The sequence below is a fragment of the Nomia melanderi genome, unplaced genomic scaffold (assembly GCF_051020985.1).
Source record: "Nomia melanderi isolate GNS246 unplaced genomic scaffold, iyNomMela1 scaffold0241, whole genome shotgun sequence".
In the NCBI taxonomy this organism is placed as follows: domain Eukaryota; kingdom Metazoa; phylum Arthropoda; class Insecta; order Hymenoptera; family Halictidae; genus Nomia; species Nomia melanderi.
Window position 1 is genome coordinate 55,001 of NW_027475356.1, and position 7,500 is coordinate 62,500.

At 49.6% G+C, this 7,500-nt stretch overlaps 1 non-coding gene across 1 annotated transcript; it reads right to left on the reverse strand.

Moving 5' to 3' along the window:
* Window positions 1-1,767: 1,767 nt before the first annotated feature.
* LOC143175884 (5.8S ribosomal RNA) lies at window positions 1,768-1,922 on the reverse strand. The gene has a single exon (XR_013000532.1). It is a non-coding gene; the product is annotated as a 5.8S ribosomal RNA (ribosomal RNA).
* Between the last annotated feature and the right edge of the window lie 5,578 nt (window positions 1,923-7,500).

Genomic DNA, 7,500 nt, shown 5'->3' on the forward strand with positions numbered 1-7,500 from the left:
TGATTCTTTTTATATATATATATATATTTCGAAATACAACTGAACGTGGCGGAAGCGCACGGTGGTGGTCCAGCGAGGACACGCGACGACGGGGAATAAGAACTATTCGACCCGTTACGAATACGCATGCTCGTCCCGCACGATTTTAACACACACCGTGTTTTTCTCCAGTCGTCAAAGCGTTCGTGCGTCGAATTCGAAAAATAAAAAAAAAAGAAAAACACCTTTTCTCTCTCTCGGGGTAAAAGAGTCGATGTGTATTGTGTATAAAGGTTCTGCGAGAAGTCTCGTTTTGACGTGTGTTCCGCCGATAACGACGATCCTCCGAAACGGGGATACAGAAACGTTACACCTCACAACACGATCTCCGTCTCTTCTCTATAGCAGAAACCGATAAAAATACACCTCCCGAAAGAGAGTATATGGTGATTCTTTTTATATATATATATTTCGAAATTCAACTGAACGTGGCGGAAGCGCACGGTGGTGGTCCAGCGAGGACACGCGACGACGGGGAATAAGAACTATTCGACCCGTTACGAATACGCATGCTCGTCCCGCACGATTTTAACACACACCGTGTTTTTCTCCAGTCGTCAAAGCGTTCGTGCGTCGAATTCGAAAAATAAAAAAAAAAGAAAAACACCTTTTCTCTCTCTCGGGGTAAAAGAGTCGATGTGTATTGTGTATAAAGGTTCTGCGAGAAGTCTCGTTTTGACGTGTGTTCCGCCGATAACGACGATCCTCCGAAACGGGGATACAGAAACGTTACACCTCACAACACGATCTCCGTCTCTTCTCTATAGCAGAAACCGATAAAAATACACCTCCCGAAAGAGAGTATATGGTGATTCTTTTTATATATATATATTTCGAAATTCAACTGAACGTGGCGGAAGCGCACGGTGGTGGTCCAGCGAGGACACGCGACGACGGGGAATAAGAACTATTCGACCCGTTACGAATACGCATGCTCGTCCCGCACGATTTTAACACACACCGTGTTTTTCTCCAGTCGTCAAAGCGTTCGTGCGTCGAATTCGAAAAATAAAAAAAAGAAATACACCTTTTCTCTCTCTCTCGGGGTAAAAAGAGTCGATGTGTATTGTGTATAAAGGTTCTGCTGCGAGAAGTCTCGTTTTGCCGTGTGTTTCGGTAACGACGATCCTCCGAAACGTACATCTCATTCGTAAGAGAGGAAGAAAACAATCTCCCTGGGGCCAGTCGGTAATATACCGACATACGACGTGTCGTGCACATCCGTCTCACGCACGGTATACAAAATATGAATAAAACGTGTGTAGTCTCTCTCTCTCTCGACTTCTTAATATTTTCTTTCACCTCTGACGCATCATTTCAGGTGACGTCGGGAGCGCGGGAAAAAAAATTTTTCTAAACACACGAAACCGTTCATCTCACGAACAGCCGAAAAAGTTGTCGCTCAGATCCATATCGCAGTGGAGCGGTATCCGCGGGCGGTCGTAATTGAACGACGCACGACGCCGCGAACACTCACGCGAGTCCATACAAACGATTCCGATCGTTTTGCAACAACTAGAACGTACACTGTCCGTGAAATTCACAGAATTTTCGCGTGTCCGCGACAAACGCCGACGAGACACCCATCGTTCGCTCGTACGTAGCATCCTTCTCTTAACCCGACTCAGAAACGTTCTTTGCGCCCTTCGGTAAAAAAACGTTCGATCCGAAGAGGTGAACGACTGCGGGGATTTGACAGAGCTACGCAAGCAGTGTATGGTACGTAAACGACCCTCAGCCAGGCGTGGTCCAGGAATTGTATCCGTGGACCGCAATGTGCGTTCGAAATGTCGATGTTCATGTGTCCTGCAGTTCACACGTTGACGCGCAATTAGCTGCGTTCTTCATCGACCCACGAGCCAAGTGATCCACCGTTCAGGGTAATCGTATAAATTTTATATTTCACATATATAATTTTATTCTCATTTGTTCGACCTAATATCTCTCTTCTTTCAAAGAGAAGATAAAAGTTGATACCTGAATCTCCGACCAGCGCGCGAAGGAGATTCAGGCGTCGCCTTGGAGACGACACCGAAGCCTTTCGAGACGAAAAACGTTCAAGTAATATGTATATATTTCTCGACGTTCCGGGCGTATAGTGCATTCAAAAACCCGCGAAAGACGCAGAAGACTCGCACGCGTGGAAACGACGGGGATATATTTTGTATCCTACCCGATACTGAATCCATCGCGTGCAGTCGACCCTCGCGTTCTTCCGATCAGACGCATCTATTGTTGCGCGCATGTTTTCGCGTCGCATCGCGCGAAACGTTGCACGAATCGTACCGATCGATCGATTGAAAGCAAATAATGAAAAAAGACTTCACAGCTGGCTCTTTGCCGGTCATTCGTCCCATGTTATCTCTTGCCGCGAAATTGGCGCGCAAGAGTTGGGTGTCAGACGCGCGGCTTTAAAACGAGCTTCACGGCCGGTCCCTTCGTTACCGCTTTCGTTCTTTCTCTCGGAACGACCATGAACGAACACGACGAGCGACGCTACGGCATACACACGTCCACGGATTCGATTAAAAAAACAGACTTCACAGCTGGCTCTTTGCCGGTCATTCGTCCCATATTATCTCTTGCCGCGAAATTGGCGCGCAAGAGTTGGGTGTCAGACGCACGGCTTTAAAACGAGCTTCACGGCCGGTCCTCTCAATTCCGTGTACGGTACACGCAAGATGCGGGTTCCACTTCCAGACTACCCGGTCCCTTCTCTCTACGAGAATCGATAGTAGAAGAACGGCTCGAAAACGCGTCTCAGAGACTAGGGGAAAAGAAGCGGTATGCGAGCGAAACGAAAACGCATTATGGAAACGTCGCGAAACAATGTTCGACGGTTGCTCGGTTCCAATCGTGCGGCCGTTTCAATTTCTCGTGCGCTTCACCGTCCCTCCGTAACTCTGGCCGATCGCGTATACCGAAGAGCCGACACGCGCAAAAACCACAGGCATTGTATACTGTATATATATATGTTACAGTCACAGCCTTCGCGCGTTTTACTCTCCGACGCGGGGTTTCCACGACGAAAGAGAGACAGTTTCGTGGCGGGTGACTCGGCCGAATCGCTACGACGGGTATTTCTATTATAGAACGAATCATCGCCACCCTTTACCAGTGCCCGACGAAGGAATCACAAGGTCATCTGGAGTTTACAATGCCAGCGACGGTAATTCCAACGAAGACCCGATAAGTCAACTCATCGTTCTATTTCTCCCCGTACAGAAAAGCGAATCGACGCTAACGCACCTCGCGCAAGCACGAACGTTCTCTTCGCGTGGATCATCCCATCGTCGAAAGATGTAAAGACGCATTGGAGATCGTGGTCTCTGGCGGGCTCATTGCACGCCCCACTGCATATCTTTCCTCGAATCGAGAATGATTCGTCCACTAAGGCTGCGAAACTACGCGTCGAGGAAACTAGGGGAAAGAAGCGGGATGCGAGCGAAACGACAATACATTATGGAAACGTCGCGAAACAATGTTCGGCGGTTGCTCGTTTCCTCCTGCGGACGTTTCATTGCTCGGGCGCTTCACGTCCCTCCGTAACCTTCGCGCGATCGCGTGCCCCGGAGAGCCGGCAACCGGTGAACCACAGGCGTATAAACTATAGTCTTCTATAGCAAGCCTTCGGCGGTTACTCTCCGACGCGGGGATTCCACGACGAGAGAGAATTTCGTGGCGGGTGACATCGGTCGAAACGCTACGACGGGTATTTCTATTATAGAACGAATCATCGCCACCCTTTACCAGTGCCCGACGAAGGAATCACAAGGTCATCTGGAGTTTACAATGCCAGCGACGGTAATTCCAACGAAGACCCGATAAGTCAACTCATCGTTCTATTTCTCCCCGTACAGACAAGCGAATCAACGCTATCGCACCTCACGCATGCACGAACGTTCTCTTCGCGTGAATCGTCCCATCGTCGAAAGATATAGCCGCTTGGAGATCGTGGCCCATCAAGTTCTTCCGTAACTCCTGCGCGATCGCGTACCCCGGAGAGCAGGCAACCGGTGAACCACAGGCGTATAAACTATAGTCTTCTATAGCAAGCCTTCGCGTTTACTCTACGACGCGGGGATTCCACGACGAGAGAGATTTTCGTGGCGGGTGACACGGCCGAATCGCTACGACGGGTATTTCTATTATAGAACGAATCATCGCCACCCTTTACCAGTGCCCGACGAAGGAATCACAAGGTCATCTGGAGTTTACAATGCCAGCGACGGTAATTCCAACGAAGACCCGATAAGTCAACTCATCGTTCTATTTCTCCCCGTACAGAAAAGCGAATCGGCGCTATCGCACCTCACGCAAGCAGGAATGATCTCTTCGCGTGGATCGTCCCATCGTCGAAAGATGTAAGACGTACAGAAATCGTGGTCCATCACGATTATTCGTAACTCTCCGAGTCGCGTATCTGAGAGTAGGGCAAACGGAGAACCACAGGCATAAATAATACTATATATTTCTTATATATAGTTAGCCTTCGCGTTTTACTCTCCGACATGGGGATTCCACGACGAGAGAGAGTTTCGTGGCGGGTGACTCGGCCGAATCGCTACGACGGGTATTTCTATTATAGAACGAATCATCGCCACCCTTTACCAGTGCCCGACGAAGGAATCACAAGGTCATCTGGAGTTCACAATGCCAGCGACGGTAATTCCAACGAAGACCCGATAAGTCAACTCATCGTTCTATTTCTCCCCGTACAGAAAAGCGAATCGACGCTATCGCACCTCGCGCGAGCACGTAACTACTCTTCGCGTGGATCGTCCCATCGTCGAAAGATGTAAGACGCACGGAAATCGTGGCCCATCAACGTTTTTTTGTAACTCTGCCGATCGCGTATCACAGAGCCGAGACGCACATACCACAGGCGTATAATACCGTTTTCTTTCGTATGGTAAGCCTTCGCGTTTACTCTTCGGCGCGGGGTTTCCACGTCGAGAGAGACTTTCGTGGCGGGTGACATCGGTCGAAACGCTACGACGGGTATTACTATTATAGAACGAATCATCGCCACCCTTTACCAGTGCCCGACGAAGGAATCACAAGGTCATCTGGAGTTTACAATGCCAGCGACGGTAATTCCAACGAAGACCCGATAAGTCAACTCAACGTTCTATTTCTCCCCGTACAGAAAAGCGAATCGACGCTGTTGCACCTCACGCAAGCACGAACGTTCTCTTCGCGTGGATCGTCCCATCGTCGAAAGATGTAAGACGCACGGAAATCGTGGCACATCACGTGTTTTCGGAACTCTGTCGACCGCGTATCTCAGAGACGACGCGCGCGAACCACTGGCATATACTATTATATATCGCGTTTTACCCTCCGACGCGGGGATTCCACGACGAGAGAGAGTTTCGTGAGCGGGTTGACTCGGAAGAAACGCTACGACGGGTATTTCTATTATAGAACGCATCATCGCCACCCTTTACCAGTGCCCGACGAAGGAATCACAAGGTCATCTGGAGTTTACAATGCCAGCGACGGTAATTCCAACGAAGACCCGATAAGTCAACTCAACGTTCTATTGCTCCCCGTACAGAAAAGCGAATCGACGCAATCGCACCATACGCGTGCACGTAACAACTCTTCGCGTGGATCGTCCCATCGTCGAGAGACGTAAGTTTCCATACTATGAATTCGCGTTTTACTCTCCGACGCGGGGATTCCACGACGAGAGAGAGTTTCGTGAGCGGGTTGACTCGGAAGAAACGCTACGACGGGTATTTCTATTATAGAACGCATCATCGCCACCCTTTACCAGTGCCCGACGAAGGAATCACAAGGTCATCTGGAGTTTACAATGCCAGCGACGGTAATTCCAACGAAGACCCGATAAGTCAACTCAACGTTCTATTGCTCCCCGTACAGAAAAGCGAATCGACGCAATCGCACCATACGCGTGCACGTAACAACTCTTCGCGTGGATCGTCCCATCGTCGAGAGACGTAAGTTTCCATACTATGAATTCGCGTTTTACTCTCCGACGCGGGGATTCCACGACGAGAGAGAGTTTCGTGAGCGGGTTGACTCGGAAGAAACGCTACGACGGGTATTTCTATTATAGAACGCATCATCGCCACCCTTTACCAGTGCCCGACGAAGGAATCACAAGGTCATCTGGAGTTTACAATGCCAGCGACGGTAATTCCAACGAAGACCCGATAAGTCAACTCAACGTTCTATTACTCCCCGTACAGAAAAGCGAATCGACGCAATCGCACCATACGCGTGCACGTAACAACTCTTCGCGTGGATCGTCCCATCGTCGAGAGACGTAAGTTTCATAGTAAGCCTTCGGCGTTTTACTCTCCGACGCGGGGATTCCACGACGAGAGAGAGAGTTTCGTGAGCGGGTTGACTCGGAAGAAACGCTACGACGGGTATTTCTATTATAGAACGCATCATCGCCACCCTTTACCAGTGCCCGACGAAGGAATCACAAGGTCATCTGGAGTTTACAATGCCAGCGACGGTAATTCCAACGAAGACCCGATAAGTCAACTCAACGTTCTATTTCTCCCCGTACAGAAAAGCGAATCGACGCAATCGCACCATACGCGTGCACGTAAACAACTCTTCGCGTGGATCGTCCCATCGTCGAGAGACGTAAGTTTTCATAGTATTAATTCGCGTTTTACTCTCCGACGCGGGGATTCCACGACGAGAGAGAGTTTCGTGAGCGGGTTGACTCGGAAGAAACGCTACGACGGGTATTTCTATTATAGAACGCATCATCGCCACCCTTTACCAGTGCCCGACGAAGGAATCACAAGGTCATCTGGAGTTTACAATGCCAGCGACGGTAATTCCAACGAAGACCCGATAAGTCAACTCAACGTTCTATTTCTCCCCGTACAGAAAAGCGAATCGACGCAATCGCACCATACGCGTGCACGTAAACAACTCTTCGCGTGGATCGTCCCATCGTCGAGAGACGTAAGTTTTCATAGTATGAATTCGCGTTTTACTCTCCGACGCGGGGATTCCACGACGAGAGAGAGTTTCGTGAGCGGGTTGACTCGGAAGAAACGCTACGACGGGTATTTCTATTATAGAACGCATCATCGCCACCCTTTACCAGTGCCCGACGAAGGAATCACAAGGTCATCTGGAGTTTACAATGCCAGCGACGGTAATTCCAACGAAGACCCGATAAGTCAACTCAACGTTCTATTACTCCCCGTACAGAAAAGCGAATCGACGCAATCGCACCATACGCGTGCACGTAACAACTCTTCGCGTGGATCGTCCCATCGTCGAGAGACGTAAGTTTCCATACTATGAATTCGCGTTTTACTCTCCGACGCGGGGATTCCACGACGAGAGAGTGTTTCGTGAGCGGGTTGACTCGGAAGAAACGCTACGACGGGTATTTCTATTATAGAACGCATCATCGCCACCCTTTACCAGTGCCCGACGAAGGAATCACAAGGTCATCTG